Genomic DNA, 24274 nt, shown 5'->3' with positions numbered 1-24274 from the left:
CTTGTTCTGTTCAGGAACTGATTAACCAGGTATGGTTTTCTTATGAACTTTTATTGCCTTAATTCTGGCCATATTCCTAATTCTTATTATTTCTACTACCAGATGGATGAAAAAGAGAAAAGTTTTAAGAAGTTGGTTGTATTGCATGCCTTTCCAATTTTTTCTTATATTTTTACTCTAAACAATGCATATTCCAGTGAGGAGTGAAAGGATTTGTGAGCATATGGGTCCTCATCTGCTGCCACCTGTGAAAATCTGCATTAATCTTTAAATTCTTTCCCTGTTTTCTGAAAAACATTGACAAAGTTAATCATACACAAAGTTAATTAGAATTTAGTTCTACTAAAATATCTCATCATCTTCAGCAATTCTCTGTACCGCCGGAAGATGCGGTTTAGACAGAATGACTGCACTGATGCTTATCGAAGTAATTGAAAAATGGGGGGCGAGATATTTTAAATTTAATTATTTTTAAGTTCCAACTTCGGAGTATGCTATGGATTAATTGTGTAACACAACAAGATATGCTGAAGCTGTAACCTCCGGTACCTATGAATGTGACCTTATTTGGAAATAGGGTCTTTGCAGATATAATCAAGTAAATATTCAATCATTATGGTGGGCCCTATCAATATGACTGGTGTCTTTATAAGAAGAAGAGGAGAGACACAGACATAGACATACAGGGAGAATGCTATATGAAGACAGAGACAGTAATGGGAGTGATAGCGCTGAAAGACAAGGGTTTTCAGGACCCGTGGATTACTGGCCATGAGCAGAAGGCAAGGAAGGATTCTACCCAGAGTACCAGAGGGAGCATGGCCCTGTTGACAGCTTAATTTCAGGCTTACAGCCTCCAGAAGGGTAAGAGGATAAATTTCTGTTGCTTTAAGCCATCTGGTTTGTGTACTTTGTTAAAGTAGCCACTCAAAACTAATATACAGCGTAAGCACATTATTTTCTTCAAGAGAATAAAGAGCATACAGGCATGTAACTCCAAGTTTACAGGGTTGGATGGGGCCAAGAGGTAGGTGCTTAATAGTGGTCAGTAACTCTGTGCTTCTAAGACATGGTCTGGTTCAAGTAAAGGAATGATTGTTGTTTTCTAATTAGCTGCAAGGAGGTGAATGCTCCTTTTTTTCCTGACTCACTTTTTTTTAAGTAAACTTTTCACTTTAAGATAATTGTAGATTCACATCAATCGAAATTTTTGGATACTACTGTATTTCCCTGGATTTCATAAAGGAAGAGATCAAAGAGTTAAGCAAAAAGATACATCTGATCTCATTATGTGAGACTCTTAAATTTAAAATAATGATTAAAGAGGAGTGAATGTTATCACAAATGGAGTTATGACTGATTATGAATAATAATATGAAGGAAGAAAAAAGCACCCAAAGTAGTCACTGAAACTGCAAATGAAGCTTTCTGTTGAACCTAGATTTGTAAAGTGTCGTGATTGTATCGAAGAAGACTTTGAGAAGAGTTTTTAGGCAGGTGATGACCCAAATGAACTGAATTTGGGGAAAAGGATACAATATCGATGGGTGACAAGAAGATCTTATTGTTAAAGCTCTCTTCTGGTCTTTCAACACTAATCATCATTGAAGAGCATTTTAAAATGTCATTAAAAGTAATTGAAAGAGGGCTTCCCTGGTGGTGCAGTGGTTGAGAGTCCGCCTGCCGATGCAGGGGACACGGGTTCGTGCCCCGGTCCAGGAAGATCCCACATGCCGCGGAGCGGCTGGGCCCGTGAGCCATGGCTGCTGAGCCTGTGCGTCCGGAGCCTGTGCTCTGCAATGGGAGAGGCCACAACAGTGAGAGGCCCGCGTACCGCAAAAAAAAAAAAAAAAAAAAAAAAAAAAAGTAATTGAAAGAAACGTGTGTATAAGGTGAGAAAGGATTTACCTGCTCTGAACAAATCTGTCAGTGAAATCACCAAACTTCACTTTTTATCAGGAATCATGGGGAAATATATAGATGTTGCCAACTTTTAGAGTATAATTGATTAAAGCAGTGATATTTAACCTAAAACATAAAAAGAAGGCGTAGCAGTCTTTAAAAACCTTGGAATTTGGGATGACATCAGAAAATGGCAGAGTAGGAAGCTCCAGGCTCTTGTTCTCCCACAGAAATAATTTTTTTCTAAACTAAGTACTGGCTAAAATAACTTCATAGGAGTCTTAAAAAATAAATGATGATCAGATATATGATATATGATTTCATATGATATCCGATAAATGATTTGCAAATGTTGTCTTTTCACTATTATAATGTCATTTGCTGCACAAAAGCTTTTAATTTTAATGAAGTCTAGTTTATTTATTTTTTTACTGATTGCATGTGCTTTAAGTGTCTTTGGCACCTATAGCGACAATAAATTTTAAAGTGCAATTTCTAGTCACATTACCACCAATCTTCACACTAGAGGCTTATTTACCTAAGTTCCTATTACTTAATACATCATACCCAGCTTTCAACAAAAAACTACAAAGCATATTGAGAGGCAAGTAAAAAACATGGTCTGAAGAGGCAAAGCAACATCAGAAGTAGATTCAGATATGGCAGAGACATTGAAATTATCATACTGAGAATTTTAAATACTTATGATTAAAATGTTAATGGCTGTAATGGAAAAAATAGAAAGCATGCAAGAACAGATGGATAATGTAAGCAGAGACATATAAAATCTAAGAGAGAATCGATAGGAAATGCCATAAATCAAAAACACTGTAACAGAAATGAATAATGCCTTTGTTGAGCTCATCAGGAGACTGGAAATAGCTGAGGAAATAATCAGTGTGCTTTAAGATATGTGAGTAGAAATTTCCTAAATTGAAATACAAATAAAAAAATAATTGAGAAACAGAACATCCAAGACATATGGAACACTTTTAAAAGATATGACATATGCATAATTAGAATGCAAAAATGAGAAGAGAGAATATAGCAGAGGAAGTATTTGACATAATTGTAACTAAAATTAATGATAGACACCAAGCTGAAGACCAAGAAGTCTCAGAGAACACCAAGAGGAATAAATACCAAAAGTACCAGACATAGATATATCTTATTCAAAACTCAGAAAAGCAAATACAAAGAGAACAGCTTGAAAGAGGTTGGCTGGGGTGAGGGTGAGGAGGAGACATGATATTTCTATAGAGACAAGAATTACAGAAGGCTTCTCATTAGAGACCAAGAAAGCAAGAAGAGAGAGTACAATAAAATATTTAAAGTGTTGAAAGAAATAAATGCCTAAACAAGAATTCAATATCCTAGTTCTGTGGAAAATGCCAATGGTAATTTGATAGGCATTGCATTGAATCTGTAGATTGCCTTGGGTAGTATACTCATTTTAACAATATTGATTCTTCCAATCCAAGAACGAGTTATATCTTGCTATCTGTTTGTGTCATCTTCTATTTCTTTCATCAGTGTCTCATAGCTCTCAATGTCACTGAAACTTCATTAGTGCAGTTTAGAGGAAATGCTTAAGATTTGGCATACAGTAAGTCCCCTACATACGAACCTTCAAGTTGCGAACTTTCAAAGATGAGAATGTGTGTTCACATGTCCAGTCACCTAAGTTAGTTCACGTGTCTGGCGTACATTGTCATGTGCGTGCATCTTCTACAAGTGGTTGTGTTTTTTGTGTACTTTACATTACTGTATAGAGAACAGTAGTACAGTATCTTTATTTCAAGCCCAGGATGTCTGGAAGCAAGCAGTGGTGATGTAGCTGGTACTGTACTGTACTTTTCAAGGTACTGTAGTGTAAAGATTTAAAATGTTCTCTTTATTTTTTGTGTTTGTTTTTTACGTATTATTTGTGTGAAAAGTCTAAATCTATTACAGTACAGTACTACATAGCCAGTTGTGTTAGTTGGGTACCTAGGCTAACTTTATCGGACTTATGAACAAATTGGACTTACAAACTGTGCTCATGGAAGGGAACTGGTTGGTATATAGGGGACTTACATACATATTAAGTGATAAGTGGCACAATGTTTTCCATACAGTTTCATGTATAAATATTGATATGCACTTGGGCCAGAGCTGTGATGGATCAGCCGATCTGCACCATTTTTATGTCAGGGATGATCCCGTCTCTGCCCTTTGAGCACTGGAGGGACAGTTGCCACATGCATTTCATCCTCCAAGTCACGGCCCTCGTGGGGAGGGGCTGCTTTGGGTCTTGCCATGGCACTGCTTGCTGACGTCCTGGTTGTTGGCTTTGTCACTTGTTTTATTCCCTGCCCCTTTTGCCCTGTCATCTCACTCTACCTCACACTTGGGGAAGGAGGTCCTGCTGTATTCGCCCAGCACCGGGAACATCATCACGAACTCTGACGGACACGGGGCTGGGCAGGTCCAGGCTGCCGGACCTCACAGCCATGGGGATCTGGTCAGTGGTCGGGTATCTCAGACTGGCTCCTGGGTCCTGAGCTGAAGCTGGACACAGACTGGGTTTCCGAGTCATTTTCAGACAGAGAGGTGCTACAGTTGTCATCTTCAGAAGCCTCGGAGGCCACAGAAACGGCATCCAGCTCGGGCTTGCGCCCCAACAGCTTCTCTGTGGTCGCGCTGCCACCTTTGGCCCTGACGTCGCGGCTGCGAGGCCCCAGTCGCACTGGCGTGCTGCTGCTCGTGCATCATGTCTGAGATCATCTCCAGGTTCCTCAGGGCCATCTTGTATTCGCCCTTCACCATGACAGCTTGGCCTGCAGGTCGTCCACTATCTTCTCGCGTTTGTCCTCCAGCTGCCATGTGTGGTCCATGGCCGTGTTGTACCTGGCTGCAGACTCCTTGTGCAGTCTTGGTCAGCTCCGCCTCCATGACCCTCTGCGTGGCTGATTCAGCATCTCCTGCGAGGCCGAGTCGAACTGCCGCTTGCCATCCTCCAGCAGGCACTGCTCAGCCAGTGGGATAGTCTCCGTGGTGGCCAGGAGGTCCTGTGTGGTTCTCAGAGCTTCCAGCTGAGCCAGCCTCGCCGCCCTCCGCACCTCCCAGTAGGGCTTCGGGTCTTACACAGCTTTGTGAGTTTTCTTCACCAGCTTGTCCAGTTTCACCGTCGCTTCTACCAGAACAGAGCCGAACTTGTGACAGATAACCTCAAGTTCAGTTTCGCGTCTGTTGATATCATCTGTGGATTGATTGAATGTCTTCAGTTCTCCCTGCATCCGGGGATCCACCTTCCTTCTCCTCCCGCTTCGGCTCCATCCCCTCTTTCTCTTCCTTGGAGTATGAGTCCCCCTTTGGAGGGACCACGGGGAGTGGTGGCCGCGGGCTCCGCCCCACCCGGCGCTATCAGGAGGCACTGCTGGCTTGTGTAGTTTTAAAGAACAGCAAGGGCTTCCCTGGTGGCGCGGTGGTTGAGAGTCCACCTGCCGATGCAGGGGACATGGGTTCGTGCCCTGGTCCGGGAAGAGCCCACATGCCGCGGAGCGGCTGGGCCCGTGAGCCATGGCCGCTGAGCCTGCGCGTCCGGAGCCTGTGCTCCACAACGGGAGAGGCCACAACAGTGAGAGGCCTACGTACCGCAAAAAAAAAAAAAAAAAAAAGAACAGCAAGAACCACAGGGCCAAAGAAAACGTAAGCAAAACAAGAGTGTCAGGAAAGGAAGATGGACAGACATATAAGAACAAGATTACGTAGAGCTTCACAAGCCATAAGATATTTGGATTATATTCTAAATCTGAAGGGAAACCATGAATCAAGATACTCTAATTTATATATTTTTTTTCTTTTGCTAATACATTACTGAGAATAAATTTATGTAGAGTGAAATACACAAACCTTAAGTGTACAGATCAATTAATATTTACAAATATATATGCCTTACTCTCAGACCAAATAAAGCACATTTCCATTACACCCAAAAAGGTCCCTCACAAAAATTTCCAGTCAGTACCTTTGCCCTGCTACCCTCTACCACCATGCAGACAAATAACTATTCTAATCTCTATCACCAAAGATTGATTTGTAATGTCAACATGATACATTGACAAGCTGTAAAGATATACATGATGTTTATGTCCCTACACATGCTGAATGAAATAATAAGATGCAGATGGGGTGGAAGACAAAATTATGGAGATCAGGGAGAAAGCACTGCCCAAGAGATATATGAAATTCTTCCATAGCCTGATTAGAAGATGTCAAGAGTCTTAAAGTATATGAATAGCTTCTTTATCTAATTTGCTCATATTAGTAATTTCTTTTCTTTCTACATTACAATCTGACTTCTTGTTTCCTGATAAATTAGTTTCAAATTTATAACAGATTGGAAATTGGACTTCTTTATTTGATATTTGGAGTTTTTCAGAAGAAAGCCACTTTATTTTACTCTGTGTAGAAATCAATATTAGAAATAGCAATATTAGAAATATCATTCTATTAAATCAGATAGGATTTTATAAATGGCAAGGCCCATCTTCGAGCTCTGAAAGTGATTATTTCACAGAAATGATAGAAGCAACAAAAATCACTCATTCTTTTCTACTTAAAGATTAACCTTACTAAAATAATATAACTATCAGGGAAAGTATGATTCATTTGATTTAATCTCAGGTATATTAGTGGGGGAATTTAGAGGAATGCTTTTAGAGCTTATTGTTGCAATTTAGTATCCCAAAGGATCTCAGAAAAACCAAAGTTAATTTTCAGGAACAGCTTCTAGGGGATTTTTTTTCTTGCATGATATCTTTTTTAAACTTGATTTCAGCTCACTGGGGAAAAGTAAGTGGTTCTTAATAATGGGTGGTAATTATTAGTGAAGTTATTTAGAAATGCCTTGAAATATACAGAGAAAACATGAGCATATCAAATAAATATAGCTTTTACTTAGCGTCTCTATGGTTGGATCCTTAGTTCTGGTTCAGTGACTTTGTGACAATAGTATTTTATCCTTAATCAAAAAGAAAATTTATCTCAAAATTTCCATTTTAGGTCAGAATGAAAAGGAAAAAGCATGTAGATGGCTACTTGTATAGAACAAAGTGTAGCCAGTGTCATCTTCCTTTTCCACTTGGAAGCAACAACTCATGCATGGTAATTACAGACATATCTTATTGAACAAGCCTAACAGATGAACATATTAGCTGAAGGAGGGTGAATCAAGGTCACTTTAGAATCACCTCATACAATAATCTCTTAATTTTCCGGTATTCCTTTAATATGGACTTGCTAGTAAACAACATCTACGAAACGTTAAGAAATTTGAAGTGAACTCTGGACAATTTCAGATAATATATTTTATAATGCTTTATTTATATTTTAGTGTGAAACATTTTATTACTTATAATTTATGAAAAAAATTCTAAAAAGAGCACTGTTTACCCAACACACAGCATCCAATACACCAAATTATGAGTACCTTTGAATCCATTTGTGTACCCTTCGATCATACTCCTCTCTCTCCTTTCCTCTCAGAGGTAATGGCTGTTCTAAATATTATTCATAATGGCTTTGATTTTTATTTTAATTTTGCCATTTGGATATGCATCCCAAAATATTATACTCTTTTTCATGTATGTAAATTGTAGAAATAGGATCAGACTATATGTATTCTTCTGCAACTCACTTTGTTCATTCAACTTTATGAGATTCACCCACATTGAGACATACATCTGAAGGTCTTTCAATTTCACTGCTATGTTGTTTTCCATTGTATGAATACATTTGAATTTATTTATCAGTGTTGATCTTGATGTAAATTTGGATGTCTCCAGTGTTTTGTTTCTAACATCACTGCTATGCACGTTCTTCTGCATGCCACATTGTCTTTATATGTGAGAACGTCTCTAAGGTCTATATCTACAAATGGAATTGTTACATAAAAAGATATGTGCATCATCAACTTTACTAGATAATGTTAAATATCATTTTTTTCAAAATGGTTCTAATAATTTGTACTCCCACAAGCACTGCATTAGAGTTCTAGAAATTCTAGATCCTCACAACTCAATAGCAATGTCAGATTTTTCATATTTGCCTATCTGGTGGGTGTGAAGTGGTATGATTTCAATATACACTTTCCAGGTTATTTAATAAGTGTATGCATCTATTCATAGAATTTTATTGTCCATTTCTTTTCCCTATTCCTGAAATGCCTGTTCAAGTCTTTTGACCTTTTATCTCTATTAGATTGTTTATATTTATTTTAGAGATTTGTAGAAATATTGATACTTTATATGTCATAGATAATGAATCTTTTTTAGTTACATATACTGCATCATCTTCTCCCATTAGGTGGACTGTATTTGCCTTTCATTTTAATTGTATAACCACTTGGTAATTGTGAACTCTCTACCTATACTTCAGTCCATTATGTAATTACTAAGTTTTTTGTGTGTGTCTCTGTACTCCCTTTTTTTTTTCTCCATTAGACTGCCAGAGGTTTCTAAATGTTATTGCTATATTTAAAAATTTGGCTTTATTGATCTCTTTGTTAGTTTTCTTATATCATTAATTTCTGTTCTTATTTTTGTTAACTGCTTTTGTTTAATTCAGATATACTGATCTTTTTCTAACTTTATTTTTAAACTTTTAGTTTTATTTATTTGGAAAACTGTTCTTGATAAACATGGTTAGAGGTTTGCTGATTTTGTTTTTTCAACTCGGGTACTAGTAGATTGGTGAGGTCTGTTTCATTATTTGTTCTTTTAATTGGAAATAGATCCTCTGTCTTTTCATTTTAGGAGAAACAGTTATCTACTGTGGTCTCGAGGGGGTGTTTTTATGTGGGCGCATCCCTGTGTAGACTGTGAGTGTACAGTGTTTTTGGTACAAGGGCTGGTTTTGGTATGGCTGCCAGCCACACCTTTCCTCGGGGTGTGCTGGCCGTTATCCCCTTGATAGGGGCTGTGATTTCTGTTGTGGTGTCTAGAGCCTGCAGTGGATGTTGGGTGGGGCTTCCTCTTTGCTCTGTGGCTATCCCTGCCTTGTCAGGGGTAGGGCCTGTTCCCCAGTTGTTGGAGCAGAAGCCCTGAGGGTCGGGTTCAGTCAGACTCCATTGCCCTTGCGTGCTTGCCCTGCCCCAAAATAGGTGATTTCTGAAGCAAGTGAGGCCTGTGTGGTCACAGAGGACCTATGCAGCACCTGTGAAGGCATCTGCAGTTCCATTCAGTAGCAGCCCAGGGTTGCATCTCTTTCTCTGCTGTGTTTGTCCCAGATTTAGTACACAGCTGTGGTGTGAAGTAAGCTGGGGCTTGGGGTTGGGGTGTCTTGGCTGTAGGAATTGAGGTGACTGTGCTGCTTGCTGCCTCTGTGGCAGTCTTCTGCCAGGACCTGTCTGCCCCAGATCTAGCGCTCAGCTACAGTGTGGAGTGGGCAGAGCTGGGGTAAACTGAACTGCTGCATATTCCTGAGCACAGTGACGATGGCCATCGCTGCTCCACCGGGACCACGCCCCAGGCACTTCAGGCTGTCTTTCCATAGCGAGATTGAATCCTCTCCTAGGGCCTGTCTGCCTGAAATTCAGCCCTTAGCATCTGCAGGCTCTTGTGGCACCACCCCATGCATGCACTGACAATGGCTTCCACAGCTCCACCCAGATCACACCTCAGATGCCCTGTTCTTTTTCTGCATAGCTAGATGGAGTCTTTGCCCAGATCTTGTGCTGGGCTGTGTTGTGGAGTGAGCAGGACTGGGGTGTTTGCCTCTTTAGTTGGAAAGTGTGGTGAAGTGGCAGCCCCCAGTGCACGGCTCTCTCCGCCCTGGTTGTTGGCAAGCCAGCACATGCACACTCCTCACAAATAGTGTAGGCGTCTCCAGCCTTGCTCTCTGTCTCAGCAGATTTCCCAGCAGGCAAGAGGGCTTGTTTGTTCTGCACAGGACACCAGGACTGGGATGCCCACATTGTGTCTCAAACCGCTCTATCCCCAGGGCGAAGGTCCACCCATGCAGACCTCTTCCTTACAGATCCCTCCCAGGGTTACAGATCCCAACACAATGCCTTTTTTTTTTCCTTTCTGTTCTACCCGTTTACATGGAGATCTTTCTTGCAGCTTTGTTTGTACAATATGAGAATTCTTCTGCCAGTTTCCAGATTTCTGTGAGAATTGCTCCACACGTAGATGTATTTTTAATGTGTTTGTGGGAGGAGGTGAGCTCCATGTCCTTCTGCTCCGCCATCTTGATTCCTGCCAAAAACAACTTCTTAAAATGAACTCACTGGGTTTCCAGTTACTGTTCAGTCTAAATATTCTTTACTTTTGTGCCAGAGCATCGATGCATTTTATCCAGCATTTTAGCTTGTTTTCAGCAGAAAGGCTGGTCTAGGTACTTAGTTTGCCATGCCACTTTCCAACTCAGCCACTAGACCAGTAGTTTTCAAACTTTTGATGCTATCCCACAATAAGAAGTACATTTTTGTACATGATACCCATACATATATAACTTTCCTCAAAAGAGGACTGAAGGGTAGAGATAACCACAAGCCAAGAGAAGTGGCGAAGAGGAAGTATCCATATTCTTTCTAACTTCTTAAATTGTATCCTTAGATAATGAATGTTTAGCCTCTCTTATATTTGTATATTTATCTGTATATAGTGCTTAAGCTGTATATCCCAAGTTTTGATATGTAGAATTTATTTTGGTCAGTTGAAACTATTTTCTTACTTTCATTTTTATTTCATCCTTAACCAACTGATTATTTAGAAGTGTATTCCTTAACTTACATATATATACACATTGGTTATTGATTTCTGGCCTAATTTTTTATTATAGACATACTCTATTGGTTTTGGTATTTTTGACATTTGTTAAGACTTGCTCTCTGATGCTGGTAATGTTCAATTTTCATAAAGACTATGTGTATATTTGAAAGAATGTTCACTCCACAAATGTTTCACTAAATATTCCTGTGAGTTAATTAAGTCAACTTGTTATTTCTTACAAATTTTCAAGTTTTTTTTCAAATTTTTAACTCCTTGTATTATTAATTACTAAGAGAGGTATGATAAAATCTCCTATTATAGTTGTTGAGTATTTTACTTCTCTGAATTTTTGTCAATTTTTGCTTGATACATTTTGAGATTTTATCATTAACAGCATACAAGTGTAATGCTGTTATATCTTTCTGGTGAATTGAATCACTTATTATCATGAAGTCACCTATTCTTTTAATGCTTTTTACCTTAAATCTATTTGTCAGACATATTTTAGCCACACCAACTTTCATTTATTTTGGGATGATAGGAATTCCATTATTGTTTTGTAGAAACCTTTATATGCTGCCTAAATATTAATGCTTTTCTAACATATTTTGATAAAAATGTTTAACCCAATTTGTACAGTGCCTTTTATAATTATGATATCTTTATACAATATTTTTATGAAGTAATACCTAAATATATATATTTTTAACATCTTTATTGGAATATAATTGCTTTACAATAGTGTGTTAGGTTCTGCTTTATAACAAAGTGAATCAGCTATACATATATCCCCATATCTCCTCCTTCTTGCATCTCCCTCACTCATACCCACCCTATCCCACCCCTCTAGGTGGTCACAAAGCACAGAGCTGATCTCCCTGTGCTATGCAGCTGCTTCCCATTAGCTATCTATTTTACAATCGGTAGTGTATACACGTCCATGCCACTCTCTCACTTCGTCCCAGCTTACCCTTCCCCCTCCCCGTGTCCTCAACTCCATTCTCTACCTCTGCATCTTTATTCCTGTCCTGCCCCTAGGTGCTTCATGACAATGTTTCATTTTTTTTTAGATTTCATATATATGTTTTAGCATATAGTATTTGTTTTTCTCTTTCTGGTTTACTTCACTCCGTATGACAGAATCTAGGTCCATCCACCTCACTATAAATAACTCAATTTCGTTTCTTTTTATGACTGAGTAATATTCCATTGTATACGTGTGCCACCTCTTCTTTATGCATTCATCTGGCAATGGACACTTAGGTTGCTTCCATGTCCTGACTATTGTAAATAGAGCTACAATGAACATTGTGGTACATCACCCTTTTTGAATTCTGGTTTTCTCAGGGTATATGCCCAGTAGTGGGATTGCTTGGTCATATGGTAGCTCTATTTTTACTTTTTTAGTGAACCTCCATACTGTTCTCCATAGTGGCTGTATCAATTTACATTCCCACCAACAGTGCAAGAGGGTTCCCTTTTCTCCAGACCTTCTCCAGCATTTATTGTTTGCAGATTTTTTAATGATGGCCGTTCTGACAAGTGTGAGGTGATACCTCATAGTAGTTTTGATTTGCATTTCTCTAATGATTAGTAATGTTGAGCATCCTTTCATGTGTTTGTTGGCAATCTGTATATCTTCTTTGGAGAAATGTCTATTTAGGTTTTCTGCCCATTTTGTTTTTTGTATTTGTTTTTGTTTTTTAAAAATATTTATTTATTTTTGGCATCATTGGGTCTTTGTTGCTGCACGCAGGCTTTATCTACTTGTGGTGAGTGGGGGTTACTCTTCGTTGCTGTGTGCAGGCTTCTCATTGGGGTAGCTTCCCTTGTTGCACAGTATGGGCTCTAGGTGCACTGGCTTCAGTAGTTGTGGCACACGGGCTCAGTAGTTGTGGCTCACGGGCTCTAGAGCACAGGCTCAGTAGTTGTGGCCCATGGGGTTAGTTGCTCCACAGCATGTTGGATCTTCCCAGGCCAGGGCTTGAACCCATGCCCCCTGTATTGGCAGAAGGATTCTTAACCACTGTGCCACCAGGGAAGCCCCTCTTCTGCCCATTTTTGGGTCAAATTGTTTGTATATTTAATATTGAACTGCATGAGCTGCTTGTAAATTTTGGAGATTAATCCTCTGTCAGTTGCTTCATTTGCAAATATTTTCTCCCATTCTGAGGGTTGGCTTTTTGTTAAGGAAACACTCACATTCACCACTGCAACAAAAAGAATAAAATACCTAGGAATAAACCTACCTAAGGAGACAAAAGACCTCTATGCAGAAAACTATAAGACACTGATGAAAGAAATTAAAGATGATACAAACAGATGGAGAGATGTACCATGTACTTGGAATGGAAGAATCAACATTGTGAAAAAGATTCTACTACCCAAAGCAATCTACAGATTCAGTGCAATCCCTATCAAACTATCAATGGCATTCTTCACAGAACTAGAACAAAAAGTTTCACAATTTGTATGGAAACACAAAAGACCCTGAATAGCCAAAGCAATCTTAAGAAAGAAAAGTGGAGCTGGAGGAATCAGGCTCCCTGACTTCAGACTATACTACAAAGCTACAGTCATCAAGACAGTATGGTACTGGCACAAAGACAGAAATGTAGATGAATGGAACAGGATAGAAAGCCCAGAGATAAACCCAAGCACATATGGTCACCTTATCTTTGATAAAAGAGGCAAGAATATACAGTGGAGAAAAGACAGCCTCGTAAATAAGTGGTGCTGAGAAAACTGGACAGCTACATGTAAAAGAATGAAATTAGAACACTCCCTTACACCATACACAAAAATAAACTCAAAATGGATTAAAGACCTAAATGCAAAGCCAAATACTATAAAACTCTTAGAGGAAAACATAGGCAGAACACTCTATGACATAAATCACAGCAAGATTCTTTTTGACCCACCTCCTAGAGAAATGGAAATAAAAATATAAATAAACAAAGTTCTTAATGAAACTTAAAAGCTTTTGCACAGTAAAGGAAAACATAAACAAAATGTTTGTATCATTTTAATTTCTTTCATCAGTGTCTTAATAGTTTTCTGCATACAGGTCTTTTGTCTCCATAGGTAGGTTTTTTCCCTAGGTATTTTTTTTCTTTTTGTTGCAATGGTAAATGGGAGTGTTTCCTTAATTTCTCTTTTAGATTTTTCATCATTAGTGTATAGGAATGCAAGAGATTTCTGTGCCTTAATTTTGTATCCTGCTACTTTACCAAATTCATTGATTAGCTCTAGTAGTTTTCTGTTAGCATCTTTGGCATTCTCTATGTATAGTATCATGTCATCTACAAACAGTGACAGCTTTAATTCTTGTTTTCTGATTTGGATTCCTTTTATTTCTTTTTCTTCTCTGATTTTTGTGGCTAAAACTTCCAAAACTATGTTGAATAATAGTGGTGAAAGTGGACAACCTTGTCTTGTTCCTAATCTTAGACAAAATGGTTTCAGTTTTTCACCTCTGAGAATGATGTTCGCTGTGGGTTTGTCATATATGGCCTGCATTATGTTGAGGTAAGTTGCCTCTATGCCTGTTTTCTGGAGGGTTTTTATCATAAATGGGTGTTGAATTTTGTTGAAAGCTTTTTCTGCATCTATTGAGGTGATCATATGTTTTTTTCTCCTTCAATTTCTTAATATGGTTTATCACATTGATTGATTTGCATATATTGAAGAATCCTTGCATTTCTGTGATAAACCCCACTTGATCATGGTGTATAACCTTTTAATGTGCTGTTGGATTCTGTTTGCTAGTATTTTGTTGAGGATTTTTGCATCTATGTTCATCAGTGATATTGGCCTGTAGTTTTCTTTCTTTGTGACATCTTTGTCTGGTTTTCATATCAGGGTGATGGTGGCCTCGTGGAATGAGTTTGGGTGTGTTCCTCCCTCTGCCGTATTTTGGAAGAGTTTGAGAAGGATAGGTGTTAGGTCTTCTCTCAATGTTTAATAGAATTCTCTTGTGAAGCCATCTGGTCCTGGGCTTTTGTTTGTTGAAAAATTTTTAATCACAGTTTCAATTTCAGTGCTTGTTATTGGTCTGCTTATATTTTCTATTTCTTCCTGGTTCAGTCTCAGAAGGTTGTGCTTTTCTAAGAATTTGTCCATTTCTTCCAGTTGTCCATTTTATTGGCATATAGTTGCTGCTAGTAATCTCTCATGGTCCTTTGTATTTTTGCAGTGTCTGTCGTTACTTTTCCTTTTTCATTTCTAATTCTGTTAATTTGAGTCTTCTCCCTGTTTTTCTTGATGAGTTGGCTAATGGTTTATCAATTTTGTTTATCTTCTCAAAGAACCAGCTTTTAGTTTTATTGATCTTTGCTATCATTTCCTTCATTTCCTTTTCATTTATTTCTGATCTGATCTTTATGATTTTTTTTCCTTTTGCTAACTCTGCATGTAGGTCCCCTGAGGGCTTCTGTTCTTTGCTCAGACAGGACGGGGTTAAAGTAGCAGCTGATTCGGGGGCTCTGGCTCACTCAGGCCAGGGGCGGGGGTGTACGGAATGCGGGGTGAGCCTGCAGCAGCAGAGGCCAATATGACGTTGCAACAGCCTGAGGACCACCCTGTGTCCTCCAGGGGAATTTGTCACTGGATCACGGGACCCTGGTAGTGGCGGGCTGCACCAGCTCCCGGGAGGGGAGGTGTGGAGAGTGACCAGTGCTTGCACCCAGGCTTCAGTAGCAGCTTTAGTGTTTCATGCCCGTCTCTGCTGTCCGCGCTGATAGCTGCGGTTCCTGCCTGTCTCTGGAGCTCGTTTAGGTGGTGTTTTGAATCCCCTCTCCTCGCGCATCCGGAAACAGTGGTCTCTTGCCTCTTAGGCAGGTCCAGAGTCTTTCCTGGACTCCCTCCCAGCTAGCTGTGGTGCACTAGCCCGCTTCAGGCTGTGTTCACACAGCCAACCCCAGTCCTCCCCCTGGGATCCTACCTCCGAAGCCTGAGCCTCAGCTCCCAGCCCCCACCCGCCCAGGCCGGTGAGAAGACTCTCAGGCTGGTGAGTGCTGGTCGGCACTGGTCCTCTGTGCGGGAATGTCTCCGCTTTGCCCTCCGCACCCCTGTTGCTGTGCTATCCTCCGTGGCTCCGAAGTTTCCCCCCTCCGCCACCCCCACACTCCCCCACTCCCCACCTCCGCCCGTGAAGGGGGTTCCTAGTTTGTGGAAACCTTTTCTCCTTCACAGATCCCTCCCAGAGGTGCAGGTCCCATCCCTATTCTTTTGTCTCTGTTTTTTCTTTTTTCTTTTGCCCTACCTAGGTACATGGGGAGTTTCTTGCCTTTGGGGAAGTCTGAGGTCTTTTGCCAGCGTTCAGTAGGTATTCTGTAGGAGTAGTTCCACATGTAGGTGTATTTCAGATGTATTTGTGAGGAGGAAGGTGATCTCCATGTCTTACTCCTCCGCCATCCTGAAGGTCTCCCCTATATTTAGTTTTGATTTCTTGTACTGGTTGTATGCATATAGAACATTTCTCAGTACAGAGTTAATATAGTTATTCTCCTCTATGTTTTTCCAGTGTTTTTAAAACATTCATAAAACCTCCTTCATTCATCTGGAATATATTTCATTTTGTAATAAGCAGTCATGATATAAATATTTGTAATTCAAAAGCTAACATGACAATATTATTTATTGCTATATCATTCATTTGATTTACAACATCAGTTGCAAAATCTTTACACAGAATTCCTGTAAACACTTTCCCTTACTTCTTCAAGTATGAAAATCTAATGTAGCTATAGTAAAATAGCTTTATATATATATTACCTACTTGCTCTATCTTATTTTAGATATAATTTCAGCATTGCTCGCACATACGTTCATGAGAAACAAATTTTACGAAGTAGTGATATATATATAATTTATATATGTGCCTCTGATTTCTGTTAATAATAGCTAACACTTATATTGGGTTGGCCAAAAAGTTTGTTCTGGTTGGCCTATAACATGTTACCAAAAACCCAAACGAACTTTTTGGCCATCCCAGTATAATGCTTGTTATTTGATAGTCACTGTTCTAAGTCTTATACCTATATATTAATTCATTTACACCTCCCAATTATCCTATGAGTTAAGTACTATTATTATTCCTCCCTTACTGATGAAGAAACTGTCACATAGATAGGTTTATTTATTTATTTATTTATTTTTACATCTTTATTGGAGTATAATTGCTTTACAATGGTGTGTTAGTTTCTGCTTTATAACAAAATGATAGGTTTAGTAACTTGCCTAAGGTCACACAGATAATAAGGAGCATATCCAGAACTTGGACCCAAGTATTCAAACTTTAGAATCTGTGCTCTTAATCAATATACTATACATTTGTCATGTTCTAAATTATTTTAACTACTAAGGCTTTTTCTTGTTATTTCTATTTTATTCCATTGGCCTTTCAATCAATTATTCCACTAGAACAACACTATATAATTAAATTTCTTTGTGAAAATTATTTATATCTTTTAGTGCAAATCTCTTCCTAAATAGCACTGTTTTACGAAGATCATTTAAACAGCTTTATTCAGTCTTTAACTATGAAAGTAACACATGTATATAATTAGCAATTTAAGCATAACAAAATTATATATAAAGAAAAAAGAAAGGATCCCCTCTTAACTTCCACTCCCAATTTAGAGATAAGCATTGTTAGCAGTCTCTTGATTTTGTTACTCAACCTATGAGAAAGTTAGATTTCCACTAGTGTAATAATTTTAAGTCCGAAGTAAGAAAGTGGAGTTTATATTTACAGTCTCTCCCCAGGAGTTTAAATGACATTTTGAAGATGTGAAATTTTGTTACGCTTTCCTTTTTGACGGTATTCAAACAGGCAACTTTCCAAAAATAGACCAGTTTTATTGAAGCTTTGATGATGCAAATAATGTAGTCAATGCTATTTGTAGAACACCTCAAAAATGAGCACAAATACAATATACATTTTGTAGACTAGCAAACAATTTAACCATGGGTGAGACATCTACAAACAACTGTATTTTGGATATATTTTAAAGGCAGAATTAACATAATTTGCTGAAGGACAATGTGAAAGAAAGTAAAAGTCAAGAACCACATCAGGAATGGCCTGAGTAACTGGAATAATGGGGATAATGGGGATACCATTTTCCAAGGTGTAGAATACTGCATAAGGAACTAATTGGAGTGGTAGATTTGGTGTTCATTTTATATTTAACACTGAGAAGTTGATGTCCAGAAAATCACTGGGTAAATTGGTGTAAAATTAGTTAGTGGTGTGGGCTGAATGTCTATTATATAGATGAATATTAAAGTGATGAATCTGTTTGAGATGACCAAGTGACAGTGTGTAGACAGAGAATATAAGATGACAAACAACTGAGTTCTGGAGTGTTCCAGTGTTTAAAGTATAACAAGAAGGACCAGCAAAGGAAACTGTAAAGTAGCAGCTAGTGAGGTAGAAAGAAAACCCATGGAGTGTGATATCTGGGAAGCTAAATGAAGAAAGTTTTTTGCTAAAGGAGTTACCAAACATATTAAAGGCTTCTAATACGTCAAACAATATAAGGTCTGAGAATTGATCACTGACTGCACTGTGAGTGGCACTCCACTTTTAGTTTTCGGTGTATCACACAGAGAACCATACAGAGGTCTTCTGCAGATAGGATGGTAAATGTGAAGGAGGGAGTATGTGGAACACCTTTCTGATTGATTCTATTTTATTAGTAAAATAAGAAACAAAAGCATTAGCTGTTTTACTTTGCAGCTTCCCCTTAAAGCAAACCTTGATGTAAGGATTTGAGTGTAAGTAGATTATCTGGGAGGTACCAGAGACAACAGTAACGGAGTGGTTGTGGAAAGGAAAGGCAGCCAGTAGAAGTGCTTTAGTTTAGTAAACCAGCTATCACAGTGAGCAACTGATGCTTGTTTCCACAGGTAAACTCTCAGAAAAGTTCAAAAAACACACCTCAGGATTATCTCACTTACAGGTTGAAAGAGATATGGTATTTATTCACCAACTCCTGAGAGTACTCTGGCTTCCCTTGGGCACTGGAAGAATTACCTTCTGTCTTTTTATGACACTCACTCTAAAAAAAATTGTAACATTTATTTTTCTCCAATTCCAGTTATTCTTATTTCATCTTTAGAAATACCTCTGTGTCTTGGGTTATTTCACTCATATTTTTTTCTACACTTACCACCTTTTCATTGTTTCCTTTGTCTCTATAGGCTATATTTTGACAATTTCTCAAGGTTGTCTTCCTCTCTATGATGTGATCAGTTTTGAGGGATATAAATTTTGCCATTTTGCGGCTTGTAATGTTAATTTTAAGTCTGCTCTTGCCATATTTGTTTCCTTCAAAGTTACAAGGACCTGACCCAGTCAATCATAAGTTTAAGAGGGGAATTATTGGTTTATGTCAAATGATGCCATCAGCTCCCTCCCTCCTTGCCCTCACTCATACATCCAGATCTTTTCTTTCTTTTAGTTTGTCTCATTCTCTCTTACTGCAGATAGGCTTGTGGCATGTAGCTTGGAATGCTGTTTACTGATAGATTTCAGGTGAACATCAATCCAGCATTGTAAACCCAGTGGCAAAAGAGAACTTTGCACATGGATCTGTATATAATTTGCAGAACTAATCACAGAACAATCAATGAACCCAAGGGAGTATGTTATGTGATTGGCCTGAATGAGGCTGCTACTATTTCCCAAAAGAAAGAGGAGATGAAAGATGTTACAAGAAGAAGGGACTGATGAAGTATGCTGGGCAGGAAAGAAAAAAAAGTTACCACTCTTCATTACATCTTGGATCATACTTTCCATGATGTAACTTGCCACTGCCAGATCACCCATTTTTTTCAAGTCTTATCATATTTATTGGTAAGTTGTAGTCTTAAAATATGTGTGATATTCAAGGGATGAAAACTTTACATAAAATTACAGGACCCTGAGGGTTTGTTAAACTATACATACCCTATAGATGCATCTTTTTGCGTGCTTATTTTCATTATATTTGTTTTTTTTGTATATTGATGTGAAGTGTCAGTTCAGGTAATTTGTCCATTTTTTTTTCCATTGGGTTGTGTGTTTTCTTATAACCAAATTTTCAGTGTCTTTCATATATTCGGGTAAAAGTCCTTTGTCAATATGTGATTTGAAAATATTTTCTTCCTATTCTTAGCTTTTCTTCATATTGTCTTTATAGCATCTTTCACACAATCGAATTTTAAACTTAAGTCCAGTTCATCAATATTTTCTTTAATGGGTCATGCTCCTAATGTCATACGTAAGATATTTTGCCTAACGCAAGGTCACAAAGATTTCCTCCCTTGTTTTCTTCTAAAAGTTTTATCATTTTAGTATTTATGTTTTGGTCTGTGAGCCAATTTGAGTTAATTTTTGTATATAGGGTAAAGTATACATCATAATTTTTTTTTTTTTGCATTTGGATGAACAGACTATCCTTTCTCCATTGAATTGCTTTTGCAGCTTTGGCAAAAATCAACAGACCATATACATATATGTCTATTTCTGGACTTTATATTTTGTGGCATTGATCTGTGTGTCTGATCTTTCACTAAAACCAGTGTCTGGATTAATTAATCATCATTAATTAGTGTTCTCTTTTATTATTTGGATATATGTTAATATTTCATTTTATCTATTGGCTTTTATGTGTTATCTCTGTATTTTTTTAGGAGTTTCACTATACATTTTAATATGTATTCTCACAGTCTACTTAGAGTATGTATAGTGTCTTGTAACCGTATAGGTCCATTTAATCTCTCCCCTTTATGTTACAGTTGTCATGTATATCTATGTACATTAAAATGTTTCCCAGAAAATTTACAATTTTTCATTCAAGTCATACATATAGTAAAAACCTTAAGAGGAGAAAGATCATTTGTTTTACTTACCCAGATATTTACCATGCCTGTTACTCTTCCTTTAATACTCACGCTCTAAGCTTACTTCTGGAATTATTTCCTTCAACCTGAAAAAAGACCCTTTGTACTCTTTTACAGTAGGTTTACCAGTCTTGAATTCTCTTAGTTTTCCTTCATCTGAAAATGCCTTTATTTTGCCTTTCATTCCTGAAGTTTATTATCACTGGTTATACAATTCTGAATTCACAGTTCTTTTTCTTTTAGTGTTTCAAAGATAGTCCAGTGCCTTATAGCCTCTATGGTTTCTGATGAGAAACCTGCAATTATTCCAATTGTTGTTTCCTTACATGTAGGAAATAAATTTTTTTCTTTACCTTTGGAATTCAGTTTATGATGTGTCTGAACATGATTTTCTCTAAGTTTATCTAGTTATAGTTCACAGAACTTTACAAATACAATTTACATATTTTACTAAATCTTGGAAGTTTTCATCATTGGTATTTTGAATAGTTTTCTGCACTAATCTCATTCTCCTCTCTTTCAGGGACTCCAGTGGCATGAGTAATAGATGCTTTGATGTCATTCTAAAAATCCCTGATGTTCTTTTCAATTTTTCATTGTTTTTTTTCCTCTCTGTTCTTCAGTTTGGAATATTTCTATTGATCTAATTTCAGTTTCACTGACTCTTTCCTTTTTCACCTCTATTCTGTTATTGAGTATATTCAGGACATTTTTTACTTCAAATACTATATTTTGAAAGTCAAAATTTCTATTTGTTTTTGTTTATATAGTTTATTTCCTCTTTGCTGACAATATAATGACTTTCCATTTGTTTTAAGAGTATTCACTTTTAGTTAATTACACATACTAATAACAAATGCCTTAAGGTCTTTGTTTGAGAATTCTTACTTCTGTATTATCTCAGAGCTGGCATCTGTTGACTGCCTTTTCTTTTGAGATTTTTGTCAGATTTTCATGTTTCTTGGTATGTTGAGTAATTTTGCATTGTATCCTGGACATTTTGAATATTATGATGAGGGTCTTATTCCTTTTAAAATCTTTGGAGAATGCTCATTTGTTGTCACTGTTCTTGTTTTCATAAGCATCAACCTGGTAAGGTTTAGACTCCAGTTCTTCCTTGTTTTCCAAAACCAGGAAGGTGGTTCCAAAGCTAATTCATTTTTCAAAACCTTTTGAATATTGTTCCAGTGTGCTCCTTGCATATGCCACTCAGGGTTTGGTCTGGACCTTGGACAACTTTTATATGGTAGCTTACTATTCAAATGCTCTGTTATCTTTTTTGGGTGTATTGCATGCATGCAAAGCTTGGGGGTCAGCCTTGACCTTTAGTTGGTTCATACTCAGAAACAGTGATTCCCCTTCTCTTTCCTCTTGGAGTCTTTCCCCCCACACCCTTCAGCTATAAGGGATCGATTTTCCCATTCTTCTGGCCAGAAAGATGGAATTCACTCAAAATTTTAGCTTCTCACGATGCAGTACAAGTCCATGCCACTTGGGCTGCACTTAGGGTGAAGTGACAAGGGAAAAGAGATACGCAATTTATGAGGTTTTCCCCCCTACTGTCTGCATAACAGGGAACATTTTGACCAGTTCCTCTATTCAGAGAGATGGCCTTTTTCTCCTGGTCTTAGGTGATCATACATTAGTCGCTGTGACTCAAATGGGACTGGTTTAAGGCATGAATGAGAGAAAAAAAGAAAATGAATGAAAATGGATATTTTTCTGGCTCTAAAAGACAGGCTTTCTCTTGGAGTATTTGCTAACCTGCCTACTATTCAGTTACTGATTTGGCCTGCTCTGAAGCTAAAGCTGAAAGATAAAGGAAGAAAAAAAAAAGCACCTCCTCCATATTGGCCTTTTTAGAGTTCTCAGAGAGTTGGGAGGGGTTTTGGTTTTGTTTTTTTTTGTGTGTGTGTGTCTAGTTTTTAGATGTAACCACTGTAGTATAGTAGGCATTGTGGCTAGAACCAGTGTCATATATCTTAGTTTTAAGTACTAAAGTTATTTTGTAGGTTAACTCCACAAACCAACAACATGAAACAACCACAAACATCAAAGCCTGCCCATTTTTTTCCCAAATTAGTATTTTGTGAATGGAATCTAATTATCTTTGCCATCAGCAATTCATTAGTAAAAATCATCAGTACCTAAAGTTAAAGAAGGGAAAACTTGCATCAACTCCACTTCTCACTCTGCTTTCTAGTCTCCCTTTTGAATGAGAGATGAGACCTCACTTTATTGCAACCTGAATACAAACAAAATAAGACATTTTTATCTTAAGATAAATCACAGTCAACAGCCTGGACAGAGAAAGAAGAAAGTTCTGATAATTTGTTTCCAAAGTTAGCAGTAAATTTTAACTATCAAGTTATCATCAATGTTAACAAAAGGAAAATACTTTTCTAAACAATTGTTTATACAGTGTATCCTCAATGATCTGATGGGACTACAGGCAGGATGCAATTTCTTTTAAGTTGGAGATCTCAAAATGGAAAAGACACACATCGGCAGGCATAGTGAAATTTCAGATAATCAAAATAACAGGTAATCATATTCTGATTTTCAAAATATAACTACGTGCATTTTTCTTAGCAGGTAAGTTCTGCAAATGACCACATCATCAAACCTGTGTGCTTACTGGTTTTTGATGATCATCAGAGATTAATAAAAGTTTTCTTTAGTATCCGTGAAAGTAAAACTATATAATAAGCCTGGACTTTTTTTCATCATACACTGGTTTATAGAAATAGATAATGTCCATTAATGTCAATTTTAGTAGATACCATTACTCAAGTGACTATTCCAATAAAACCCATATTATGTCCCATTTGTTTTGCCTGCAAACATGATCATTCAAGATTCTAAGTTAAAGTTCAAAACATTTTTTATTCTTTATTTTAAAGAGTGAAAATATAAGGAAACAAGAATAGCTAATTAATCCTATTATATTTAGTTTTAAATTCAACTCCAAGTTTCTGCAAAAAAAAATGCACTCTATAAATTTTAATTAAAAAGAAAATGGAAAATTCACAGATTAACAGAAATCCTTGAAACTGAACTCTACAAATAATTACTGACTGGCCAATATATGAAAGATGTCAGACAAAGTAAAAGTCAGCTTTCAATCTCTGTCTTATAGAAGATACTAATGCTCCCCTAAGACAATTTATTTAACTTGCCCCACTCCAAAAATGAAGCAGAAAGAATAATGTTGTTAAAATTCAGAGAAGTTATTTCTTCAAGGAATTTGGAAATAATTGTACAGTGATCTAAATTGATTTATCAGAATTTTCTCTTTCCTTTGGTTTCCAATTGGATTGACCCTTTTAATATTTTTTTTAGCTTTTAAAATATCCTGTATCTTTGAACTTGAAGAAGTTGGATAAATATTTGTTTGTGCATTTAAGGTGCTTCAAAATTATGCCATAATTAAGTTCTACTTATTGGCAACATTTGTTCTACCTTATATCTTGTTGCAGATTTATTCATTCAAAATAATATTGACCATGTACTGTGTGTCATGTGAGAGTATAGTCAAGAATATAAAAGCCACACTTAGTTATATAAAATGTAGATTTACAGGGTCCTCTTTTCAGGAAACAGAAAAAAAAGACTAATATTCCAGAAGGTGTTGGACAGCTAAGCCTCAAATCAATGGCCATAGCAAAACTACCTTCACAAGCCAATGAAACAATACACAAGTAGTGATAGACTTTCCCAGAGAC

At 37.5% G+C, this 24274-nt stretch overlaps 1 pseudogene; it reads right to left on the bottom strand.

Annotated features, from left to right (window-relative positions):
* Positions 1-4066: 4066 nt before the first annotated feature.
* Positions 4067-9436, bottom strand: LOC132481540 (SH3 domain-binding protein 5-like; annotated as a pseudogene).
* Between the last annotated feature and the right edge of the window lie 14838 nt (positions 9437-24274).

Source organism: Mesoplodon densirostris, chromosome X (assembly GCF_025265405.1).
Source record: "Mesoplodon densirostris isolate mMesDen1 chromosome X, mMesDen1 primary haplotype, whole genome shotgun sequence".
In the NCBI taxonomy this organism is placed as follows: Eukaryota; Metazoa; Chordata; class Mammalia; order Artiodactyla; family Ziphiidae; genus Mesoplodon; species Mesoplodon densirostris.
The sequence above is the reverse complement of the archived record's forward strand: the minus strand, read 5'-3'. Positions and strand labels throughout refer to the sequence as shown.